This window comes from Coenobita brevimanus, chromosome 50 (assembly GCF_032717465.1).
Source record: "Coenobita brevimanus isolate Jiangsu-jjx chromosome 50, ASM3271746v2, whole genome shotgun sequence".
Lineage (NCBI taxonomy): Eukaryota > Metazoa > Arthropoda > Malacostraca > Decapoda > Coenobitidae > Coenobita > Coenobita brevimanus.
This window is the reverse complement of record NC_137003.1, coordinates 24966736-24979252: the sequence shown is the minus strand read 5'-3', so window position 1 is coordinate 24979252 and position 12517 is coordinate 24966736. Positions and strand designations below refer to the sequence as shown.

Sequence of the window (12517 nt, the reverse complement as noted above, 5' to 3'; positions counted from 1 at the left end):
TTAGTAAGATTGTTGAATGTGTGCTTTGTGAAAGGTATGGTGCCAATTGACTGGGCAAGTGTTTGTGTGGTCCCGTTGTATAAAGGCTAGGGTGATAAGCATGAATGTGCTAGCTTTAGAGGCATAAGTCTGTTAAGTGTTGTAGGTAAGGTGTATGGTAGAGTGTTAATTATGAGAGTTATAGAGGGTACAGAGGGAGTGATTGGTGATGAGCAGTGTGGCTTTAGGAGAGGGAGGGGATGCGTGGATCAGGTGTTTCCTGTGAGATAAGTGTGTGAAAAGTAGTTAGCGAAAGGCAAGGATGTGTCTTGGGCATTTATGGATTTAGAGAAAGCGTATGATAGAACTGATAGGGAGGCTTTGTGGACTGTTTTAAGATTGTATGGACTTGATGGTAGCTTACTAAAAGGGGTGAAAAGTTTTTATGTAAATAGTAGACCGTGTGTAAGAGTGGGATATGCTGTGAGTGATTGGTTTCCCGTGAGAGTGGGGCTGTGACAGGGATGTGTGATGTTGCCTTGGTTGTTTAATATTTACATGGATGGTATTGTAAGGGAGGTGAATGCAAGAGTTTTAGGTGGAGGTCTGAGTCTGGTGAATGTTGATGGTGGAGAGTGGAATCTGAAGCAGCTACTGTTTGCAGATGATACTGCACTGGTGGCTGATTCAGAGGAGACATTAAGACAGTTGGTAGAGGAGTTTGGAAGGGTGTGTAAAAGGAAATTGAAGGTAAATGAGAATAAGAGTAAAGTGATGAAGAGTACGAGGTTGGTAGATGGTAGGGGGATGAATATAGTTTTGAATGGCGAGTTGCCTGAGGAGCTAGAGTGTTTTAAATATCTTGGGTCACATGTTGCTGTGGATGGAAGAATAGATGCAGAAGTGAAGTTTAGAATAAATGAAGCAGGAAAGTTGCTGGGAGGAATGAAAAAAGTGTTTTGATGTCGTTCGCATAGAATGGATGTAAAGAGAAGGCTGTATGAGGGTGTTGTGGTACTGACTGCGTTATATGGGGCTGAAACATGGAATATGGGTGTAGCAGAGAGGAAAAGTTTGAATGTAATGGAGATGAGATGTCTAAGGAGCATGTGTGGAGTGACGCATATGGATCGAGTGCGAAATGATGAAGTGCGAAGGAGAACTAGAGTTGTTCGGGAGATGGCTAGTAGAGTTGAGCAGAGGGTGTTGCGATGGTTTGGGCATATGGAGAGAATGGATAATAAGCGATTGGTGAAAAAGATAACTAGATCTGATGTGAGAGGTGTAAGGCTGAGAGGATGGCCACAAATAGGATGGATGGACAATGTGAAGAGAGCGCTGGATGCGAGAGGGATGTCTGTTGAGCAAGGAAGAGTGGCTGTGTGTGACAGAAATAAATGGAGAGAAATTATGAATGAATAAATGATGACGCAGCCCTGAGGGGATATTCTCCTGCATTTGGTCTGATCAGCTAGTCAGGTCAGGTGCGGGTAAGGGGATGGGTCTGTTATGATGTGGCAGGGGTAAACCAGCTCTGCTGTCGGGCCCTGCTGCGGATGTCACTGATTGCATTGTGCAGTTGACCCTTGTGCGGTGTGGTGCGGTGAGGATCTGTCCGTTCTCCCCTTTGGGGCTAAGATGAGAATGAATGTGTTTGAATGGATGAGTAAATGGGGAGTGTGTCGTCCTGTCTCGGCTACCTCCCTTTCCTTGGGGGAAGCAACCTATATATATATATATATATATATATATATATATATATATATATATATATATATATATATATATATATATATATATATATATACACTGTATACTCACACACACAATTTACTACAATGTAAGGCAATATTAAAGAGTTACGGGTGTAGGAATTCTAATTTTTACTGGAGTATACTGTAACATCAGACGAGCAGGGCAGTACTCCCAAGGTGGATGGAAAGCTGATGACAGGGAGAGCTGGAGGTCCCGTTTTTATCAGTCCTTGGGGCTAGTTCTTGACTATCCCCCGTTGCTGATCTTATTTAGTGTTTCAGGTCAGCATGCTCTCCTGTACAACTTTCTCTAATTGTCAACACCAAACTATTGCACATTGCATACTACACGTCCTCTTCAAAAAAAAAAAAAAAAAAAAAAGGCGGCTAATAACCAAGCCTCGCAGTCCCAAGTGTAGTGGACCATAAATGCCCCTACCATCCGCCCCTCTACCGGTGACAACACAGTAAGCTGCCTCGAACCACTGTCTGACTCACTTTTTCTTAATTTCTGCAACATTCGCGGCCTTTCCTCTAACTTTCCTTCTGTTGAACATCATTTCTTCTCTAAAACTCACCTTTCCTTTTTAACTGAGACTCAGCTTTCTGAGGCAACTGATAGCAAACCCATTTCTGTATCCTCCTACTTTCTCTGTACTCATTTCAAAGCCAAAATTGGCTGTTGTGTATATGTACACAATGACTTACTCTCACTTCAGAATTCTCTACTTTCTGGCTTCGGCTTTCTAGTAATTCTCAGACTAAATATATCTGTACTGTTTACTTATCCCCTAATTCTACTGACTATGAAAAATTCTTCAACTATCTTACTTCTATGATGCAGCACATCCAATCCATTTCTCTTTTCTCTGAATTCTCCATTCTAGGAGATTGCAGTTTTCACCAACACCTTTGGCTCTCCTTTCCTTGCACTGATTCACCTGGTAAACAAGCCTACATCTTTTCTATCCTTAATAACCTAGTACAGCTTGTACAGAATCTTACCCATATCCCTGACTGCCATGGAGAGTGTTCCAACATACTTGACCTCTTCCTTACAACTAATCCTTCTGCTTACACTGTTAATGTCTCTTCTCCATTGGGCTCCTCCGATCCCATCCTCATTACCTTAACATGTCCTACAACCCGAATACAGCCTGTGGACCCTCCAAAGAAACACCGTTTGTGGCACTAAGGAGCTACTGATTGGGAGGCCCTCAGGCAATACATCTTTGATTTTGACTGGAACAATTATTGCTTCTGTTGCCCGGGAGCTATCTGAGTGGGCCTTGTGCAATACGGAGGTTATTCTCTCTGGCATGGAAGCATATATTCCTTTTTCATATCCTTTAATTAATGCAAAAAGCCTTGGTATAATCACTCTTGTTTTAATGCTGTCCACAACAAGGAGAAGGCCTATAAAATGTACTGGAGCCAACCGACTCCTGAATCACACCTTTTTTATGTTTCTGCCCGGAATCGTGTTAATCTGTTCTTTGTTCTTTGAAAAATAATTTCATCCATAGTAATTGCTCTCAACTCTCGAACTCGAATTCTTCTTTCTCCTTCTGGCACCTTGCCAGGAACCTTTCTAAGAGCTTTACCTCATCATTCTTCCCTCCTATTTTCTACTCTAATGGCTCTGTAGCTTTTTCTTCTACTGATAAAGTAGATCTCTTTGCTCAGACTTTCTCCTCCAGTTTGACATTAGACGATTCCATCGCTGTTCCTCCATCACTTATCCCCTCTGACTTCCTCACGGCTGACATTACAATTTCTTCAGCTGGTGTATTCTCTGCCATTACTGGTCTCAATATGTATAAGGCATATGAGCCTGATGGGGTCTTTCCTGTTGTCTTCAAGAACTGTGCTTCTGTGCTTACACCCTGCCTAGGTTAACTCTTTCGCGTTTGTATATCAACTTTTACCTTGCCTTCTTGCTGGAAGCTTGTTCTCATTCAGCCAGTCCCAAAGATGAGTGACCATTCCCAACCCTCTAACTATCGCCCAGTTGCTTTAACATCCTGTGTCTCAAAGGTTTTCGAGTCTATTCTTAGCAGAAAAATTTTAAAGCATCTTTCCTTTCACAACCTTCTTTCTGATCGTCTGTATGAGTTCCGTCAGGGACGCTCTACTAGCGATCTACTCACCTACCTTTCAGACTCCTGGTCATTCTCCTTTCTGGACTTTGGCCAAAGCTTTACTGTTGCACTTGACATCTCAAGGGCTTTTGATCGAGTCTGATATAAATCTTTAATTTCCAATCTACCCTCTTACAGTCTCTATCCTTCTATCTGTGCTTTCATCTATAGCTTCTTTTCTGGTCATTCTATACGTGCTTCTTCTGGTAGATCTATCAATACTGGTGTTCCTCAGGGCTATGTCCTATCATCAGCTCACTTCCTTTTATTCATCAGCGACCTTCTAAGTTGTATAACTAATTCTATCCATTCATACGCTGATGATTCCACCATCCACCTTTCAATTCGTTTTCCTCAACGTCCATCTCAGCAGTAACTTTAACAAGCAAGGGATGAGGCTATGTCACACCTAATGTCTGCCATGGCTCGCATTATTGACTAGGGTAGAAGTAATCTTGTTTTAAATGCATCAAAAACTCGGTTCTTACACCTATCAATCCGACTAAATCTTCCACGGGAGTACGCAATAATGTTTAATAATATCCAGCTCAATCCTGCATCATTCTAAAATCTACTTGGCGTTTCATGCACTCGGGATTCATCTTGGAAAGGTCATACTACCTCCCTTGTAAAATCTGCCTCCAAGAGATTAGATGTTCTAAGCGGACTCCGTACTTTCTTTACCCCTGCCCAGTTGTTGACTTTTTACACGGGTTATATTTTTCCCTGTGTAGAGTACAACTCTCATGTGTGGGGAGGCTCCCCACATACAGCTCTTCTCAATAGGGTGGAGTCAAAGGCTTTTTGTCTCATCAACTCTCCTCCTCTTACTGGCTCCCTGCAACCTCTGTCTCTTCACAGAGAAGAATAACACAATCATAATTGTCACAGTTACCAACAAAGGAAATATTGGAAGTAATCATAGAATGGTGGGTTGCAAAGCCAGGGTCAATATCAGAAGTAAATGAAAAATGAACAAAAATAAAAAATTATGTCCTATAAAAGCAGTAAAAAGCAAAATAGCCTAACAGTTAGCAATACGGAACAGATTTCAGGGTCTAAGTTAGGTTGAGTGTGACATTGATGAGTTGAATGGTAGACTAACAAAACTGCTAAAAGAATCAGCGGAGATAGTAGGAAAAGTTAATACAACCAAAGCCAACAAGTATTATAAAATGACTCTCGAGCTCATGAAAAGAAGAAAGGAAATGAAAGAAAAAAAGAGTTGATATAGCTAGAATGAAATTAAATAAATTTGTCAACAGGAGACAGAGAGAAGAAAAAGGAAAGAGAAACATGGACCAGCTCAAAGAAACCTTCAAAAAAGGAAAAAGTCTGAAACAGGTCCGAAATAAAATGGCACTAGCAAAGCAACGAAATATATCACTGAAAGACAAAGAAGGTGAGGTCTTTAAATGCAGTGATAGGATTGTGAAAAGAGTTGAAGAAATTTACAAAGTACGTATGCATCAAAGAAAATAGTACTAATTGCTAACGTTGCAGTTGATACATGTGAAAAGTCTGAGGTAACACCACAACGAAGTAAACATTTCTCTTTAAAAGTATGAAAAGAAGAAAGCCCTCAGAAGATGGAATAGTAGCAGATTTCCTGTCGGAAGCAGGAGTAGAGGTACAAAACAGGCTCGCCCACTTATTTACTCAGTGTATATAGAAGAAAATTCTCAAAGCATGGTGTAATGCAAATAGTTATGTTGCTTAGAAAAAAGAACGACTCAAAAGACCTCTTAACTGTGGACACATTCTCTTATTACCGGTTCTTATAATTTTTTTGTTAAAGTCCTTACGAACAAACTAATAAAGATGGATGAAAATCAACCTCATGAACAGGCAGGATTAGAAGGCGGGTATTCGACTACTGATCATTGCACGCAATGAATCAGCTAAAATGAGAAAGCTACAAAATATAATAAACCACTATGCCTAGGTTTCGTTTAATTGTGAAAAGGGTTTCGACTTAGTGGAGCACATAACAATAACAAATCCACTGTTGGAACATGCAATACATGAGAATTCTGAAAAACTGCTCAAAAAAAAAATATATATGTAGAGGGAAGTGCATGAATTTAATAACAGAGTCAGATAAAATTAAGATTAATAAGGGCGTGCGTCAGGAAGATACAGTTTCACCAAAATTATTTGCAGTATGCCTAGAAAGTATTTTGAGGAAGCTAGACTGGGAGAACAAAGGAGTAAACGTAGATGGAGAAAACAAACCATTTAAGATTTGCAGATGACACCGTCCTAATCTCAGAAACAGCAGAGACATTGCATGAAATGTTAAATGGCCTAAATAGGCAATGTCTCAAAATAGGGCTAAAGATGAGCGAGAGTAAAACTAAAATAATGTTTAATTCAAATACACCAAAGAGCTTCAACAGAATAAGCGAAGATATTCTTGAAGAAGACGAGGAGTACATTTACCTGGAGCAAATACTTAAACTAACGAAAGACCAAGATTGCGGAATTAAAAGATGCGTTACAGTTTGATGGAAAGTTTTCAGTAACCACAGAGACATCACGAAAAACAGATTGCCAGTAAGTATGAAACAAAAAGTATATAACGAATGTATTATCCCAGCTATGAAGTCGGTTGTGAGACTAGGAAACCGACAAAATCAAAGGAAAATCAACACATTCGTTTTTTTTTTTTTTTTTTTGCAGAGAAAAGTTATTGCACTACGGACTTAGAGGCACTTACAGTGGTTTTTGCATTACAAAAGTTTCGAGATTTGGTATATGGTTACGAAATCCACTTATTCACCGACCATAAACCACTAGTGGGTATGTTTAAAGAAAAACTCCTTTCTGGGAGGAGAGCAAGATGGAAATGTACAGTTGAAAACTACAATGTACAAATTCATTATATACAAGGTAAAATGAACATAGTAGCTGACGCATTATCTAGGAACCCGAACACAATTCAGGTCGCGGCATTAGATCTCAATGGAAATATCCCAAACCACGATGATATCGCAAAGGCACAAAGACTTGACCCAATATGGTCTAAAGTTATATACAAGTTAGAAAGTGGAGATGACATACAGTTACCCAAACTGCATGTCCCACTCGAACAATTCACAATGGTCAATAATACATTATACAAGATTAACTCTAAACAACCAAAACGCCAAAGAAATACTAACCAGTTGGTAGTACCTAATGACATGATACCCCAAGTATTACGAACGATACACTATAGCCCACATGCAGGACATCCTGGAAAGGATAAGACATTCAAACAAGCCCAGCTGTTATATTACTGGCCTTCATTACGAAAAGATATAAACAATCATATAGACAGATGCGAATCATGTGCGAAACACAAAGGATACCCAATCACACCTGCACCGATGGGTAATTACCCTGTACCACATCAACCATGGGACGTTGTCGCTGTTGATTTACTCAAGATGCCATTATCATACAATAATAACCTATACTTATTCGTAGCATCGGATCATTTTTCCCGTTATGTCATTTTATCTCCAATTAAAGATAAGACAGCAGAGACAGTAGCAAAGGCAATAACAGATAATGTAATATGTCGCTTTACTACCCCAAAGGTACTAATAAGTGATAATGGAGGAGAATTTAATTCTGAGATCTTACAAGAAATATGTAAACAAGACAACATCAAAAAGGTTAACGTTTTGGCCTATCACCCAGCATCGAATGGGTTGGTAGAGAGACAAAATAAAAAGTATTAGACGTGCTACGACACATTCTCAGTGAAAATTATGCAAGCTGGGATTATTGGATTCTCAGAGTAGAAGCCTCAATTAATGGATCTATAAATAAATCCATAGGTGACACACCACATTTCATTATACATGGGACAGATAAAAAACTACCATATGAGCTCCTAGAAGGTGACAGTCTGCCCATATACAATTACGATGATTACTCTAAACTCCGTTTACGTGAATTCCAGGACATACACAAAAGAGTCAAAAGACAATTAACGATGTCCAAGGAAGAAATGACGGAGGCATTTAACAAGAAGGCAAGAGATTCACCTATCAGCTTAGGAGACATTGTTTATGGTATCATTCATACGAGAGACAATAAATTATCCCCCAAATTTGAGGGCCCATACAGAGTAATTAACATAAAAGCAAACAAAGTTTTAATTAAGTCACTGTCAAGTGGCGACGAGAAACAAGTTCATATTGACAATTTAAAACGAGTTTCAAGGGAATTATCCAATAATTATGCAGCATCGGATACAACCGAACAGGCGAACGTACCTCAAGAAACCAAGCAAGAAAACAACAATGATTACAAAAAGAAATTAAGGTCATATACCAAACAATCGAACATAGGTGCAACTGTTCCAATAAAATCTACAGTACATCATTTACGAAAATTAAATATCGATTTAAACTCTTTCTATAAATGAAATAACAATCAACCGTAACGCACATCATCACTATCATCGACCACAGCATGACCATATTAGGAAATTAATGGATTTTTTTTTCGGTAGGTTACGATGAAGGAACTTATGCTATGGATTCTCCTCTACATAGCAAGAGGATATGCGCACTTAGACCCACAACACATAGTACGACAAGGATGCCTCATAGCTCCAACGGCCACGACTACAATCGTTAAGGACGTCATGAGTACTGAAATAAGTCTAGATTACTTGTATGAATTACCTACTTATCTAGACAATCTTGCGAAGCCTATGCGAACTCTGGACTTCATGATAGGAAACTATGTTTCACAAGCACATAACACAAAGGAAGTGAATGAAATGGTAAAGTTAGTGAAATGGAAATTAGAACAGGCAAAGTCAACTATACTCATCATGATCCAAGATCTCCCATCTTATGGAACGGAGGTACTGAGCGACAGGAACAACATCACACGTACTCGCCAAAAGCGCGGTTTGTTCGACCTGGGTGGCGCAGTTCTTGGGAACATCTTTGGATTGGCTACAGAGGATGACCTTAAAGAAATAAACAACAAATTTAATAAAATAGCTCAGATACTAACATACCAAGATAAATTCATCACAGGACAGAACTCAGCAATGAAAACAATTGTGAAAAATCTGAAAAAGGCAGAAAACATAGCTCTCGAAAGTGTAGATAAAATAAATGAAATGGAAGGAAACATTACAGTTTTCCAACACTTCTCCATCATCACAGAAAATATTGACACGATTCTACTACAATTAGACAACACTAGAGATCGTTACAGGGCACTTATGCAAGGAATTTCGAATGCTGGTGATGGCAAGATCACAATTGACTTACTACCAGTTCATGAGCTACGTCAGATAATTAGTCAAGGCATACATAAACATAAATTGAAACCTTTGTTCCGCAGTAGGGAATTCATGCAATATTATCCATATTTAGAAGCAACACTAACACCAACATCAGTAGTAGTTCATGTACCATTCATAACTGAAGACCTGTTCACAGTATACCAAATACATCCTTTCCCCTATAAAAATAACAACACTTTGGTCATCATCAACATCAACACAGACACCGAACTCATCATGGTCTCCAAGAGATGGGACACTGTCACTTTCGCAAGTGAATCAACGATTGAACGAAAGTGCCGCACATCCTTACATGCTGTTCATCTTTGTCCTGCGTTCATTTTCACGTTTCAGCCTACTGATATAGTCCCTTGTGAAATGGCTATCATCAGAAATGACAATATTCATAATCATTGCAACTTCGCTTTTGCTCCAGATAAGCTTGTACACCATCAACACATCGGACACTCACAGTTTTTATATTTCACTCATAACACATCAGTTTACATAGTCTGTCCAGATATACCACCATCTCATACTTCAGCCTCAGGATTATACATAGCACCAGACTACTGTGCGGTATTTACACCAGCCATGTCTACTTTATCCACCATCAATCACTATGCCATCCTCAATCATACACACAAACATTTCCACCCACTGCCTGATATGGACTTAAACATGAGCACAAGTATTTAGTTGACTTCACTTAAGTCTGAAACTATGCAGCTGATCAATGAAACAATGAAGCCCTGGGAAGATTTGAGTTTGAGTATGTTCAACCCATATTATGTGTATAGCCCAGCACCTACTGTCTTTATAATCTTCTGCATTGTATTTGCAGTACTGCTGTTCGCAATGCACAGAATGCATGCAAGTATTGCTATTTTGGAGTCAGTATTTAGTGGGAGGAGAGTTAACATCCAAGTTAACACCCCTGAATGAAGTGTACATATTTTGTATATAGTATTATCTATATCTATCTATCTATCTATATCTATATATATATATATATATATATATATATATATATATATATATATATATATATATATATAACAATACAAAGAAGAATGACCCATGATATAGAGGTATGGCATACAGTACCATTATCTTTAAATGAAATATTAATAACTCTTACCATAATCTTAATTTTAAACTATTTTTTTTTCTTGCATGTATGCATTTCACTACAATAACCCAAGTACATACTGTATTACAGTTAAATAATTTACTTTTAGTGCATTTATTCAAATATGTATACAACTTGTTTAAAACGTAATATTACTGGATCATTGCAATTTACTATGAATATTATATGTATACAATATTATAATCAATATTATGTACTAATGGATTAGCATATGTCAATGATGATTGTTGTCGGAGGACCTTCAGCGGTGTGGCCGAGCAATGTTATGAGTCCATATTGTAATTACAAATCATAATAGATAGATAGATAAATAGATAGATAGACAGCTCAATGCGAGCCTGGGAAAGGGAAATGATCTTGCAAGTTAACTGAGGAAATGTTGACGACAGATTAGGAAGTAGCAATGTCAGGAGATGATGTAGGTAGTATGTCAGCGAGATAGCAGGGGAACAAAGCCTAGTGACATACACACATACTCACACACAGGTTTCTGGAACTTTCCAACCACAGTGTAACACACATGACGCGACCCCTGTTTCACCAGAATTTAGGAAAGAGAGCTCAGAAGGAGGCTAGCGATTGAACCGACAGGTAGTGGAGAGAGTGAACATGAAAGAGGGGCTCAACTAGACTTACTTATTATATTGTCTCTGTAAGACATACCCTGCTCAACTTAGATTTCTCTGAAGATAATAAATTAAGATCCACTCACTGTATTCACCTTTAATTCCTACTATAAGAAATCGAGAGTGACAACTAAACAACAAACCTTCTCTACAAGTAACTACAAAGTCCTTTGTGACAACCACAGAGACATCACGAAAAACAGATTGCCAGTAAGTATCAAACGAAAAGTATATAACGAATGTATAATCCCAGCTATGAAGTCGGTTGTGAGACCAGGAAACCGACAAAATCAAAGGAAAATCAACACATTCATTCTCAACGAGCAATGGAAAGGTCACTGTTGAAAATACATTAAAGAGACAGGAAAATTTCAGCTTGGGTGAGAGAGAGCAGACTGAAGTCAAAGACACTATGGAAGTTATAAAAGAACAAAAATGGAGGTGTGCAGGTCATGTACCAAGAATAAAGGATAACCAATGAAGCTAGAGACTAATTGATTGGACTCCAATAAATCGTAAGTTTAGCCAAAAAAGGCTAGACAGGAATTGGAGAAATGAAACTGAGAAGTTTGCAGGAAAAACGTAGCAGAGACTACCTTAGTCAAGGAATTCCTGGAAAAGGATGGGGGAGGTCTTTGCTCAGCAGTTGACTTCCAATGACTGATGATGATGATGATGATGACGATTATACACCGTATACTTTATATATATATATATATATATATATATATATATATATATATATATATATATATATATATATATATATATATGGGAATTATGTGTTTGAAATATGCTCATATGATCAAAGAAATGTGGATTATAGAAACACAGTAAGTTATTGACGCAAATAAATGTAATGAATTTAATCAGCCGTCAATGATGAGTGTGGAAAACTCTGAATATGGATCACTTCAAAGTTTATATCACATGACTCACCTTCAGGCCTGCCTTTCATGCCTCAGTTAGTCTACCGAGTACATTACGGAATGGAGAAAGAAGACGTTGATTTAGGAATGCAGGAGATGCTCGAGCGATATAACTTGTAGAGAAGTTACATCCATCGCCAGACGCCATGTATCCCAAACGGGGTGGTCAAGGGCTTAGAGTTAATTTTTTACAGGGAGGGGCACTAATCCTCCACCAACCCCACTTGACACGTAGGGATGCCAACAGCATCTGGTGTTCCCAGGCGGTCACCCATCCAAGTACTAACCAGACCCAACGTTGCTTAACTTCGCTGATCGGACGGGAAGCGGTGTACTCAACGTGGCATGGCCGTTGTTATGTTAATGAAAATTGCATGACCATAATGCGAGCACAAGTAGTTTTTGGCTTCCAATTTTAAGATGCAAAAACACTGAGGGATTGGCAGTGAATAATAATAATAATAAAAAAAAGGTTATCGCCTTCAGTGTTTGGTTAAAAATGTAGATTACTAAGCCATATTATCAGTTTGTGCCGAGTGAAGACAAATGAGTTAACGTTATCACTTGAATAATATAAAGAAAAGCACTGTTGCATAAACGGCGGCGTTGTCCAAACAATAATGGAGTAAATAAAGA

At 38.6% G+C, this 12517-nt stretch overlaps 1 non-coding gene across 1 annotated transcript; it reads right to left on the bottom strand.

Annotated features, from left to right (window-relative positions):
- Positions 1 to 12119: 12119 nt before the first annotated feature.
- On the bottom strand, positions 12120 to 12238 carry LOC145399920 (5S ribosomal RNA). Its single transcript, XR_013897366.1, has one exon. It is a non-coding gene; the product is annotated as a 5S ribosomal RNA (ribosomal RNA).
- Between the last annotated feature and the right edge of the window lie 279 nt (positions 12239 to 12517).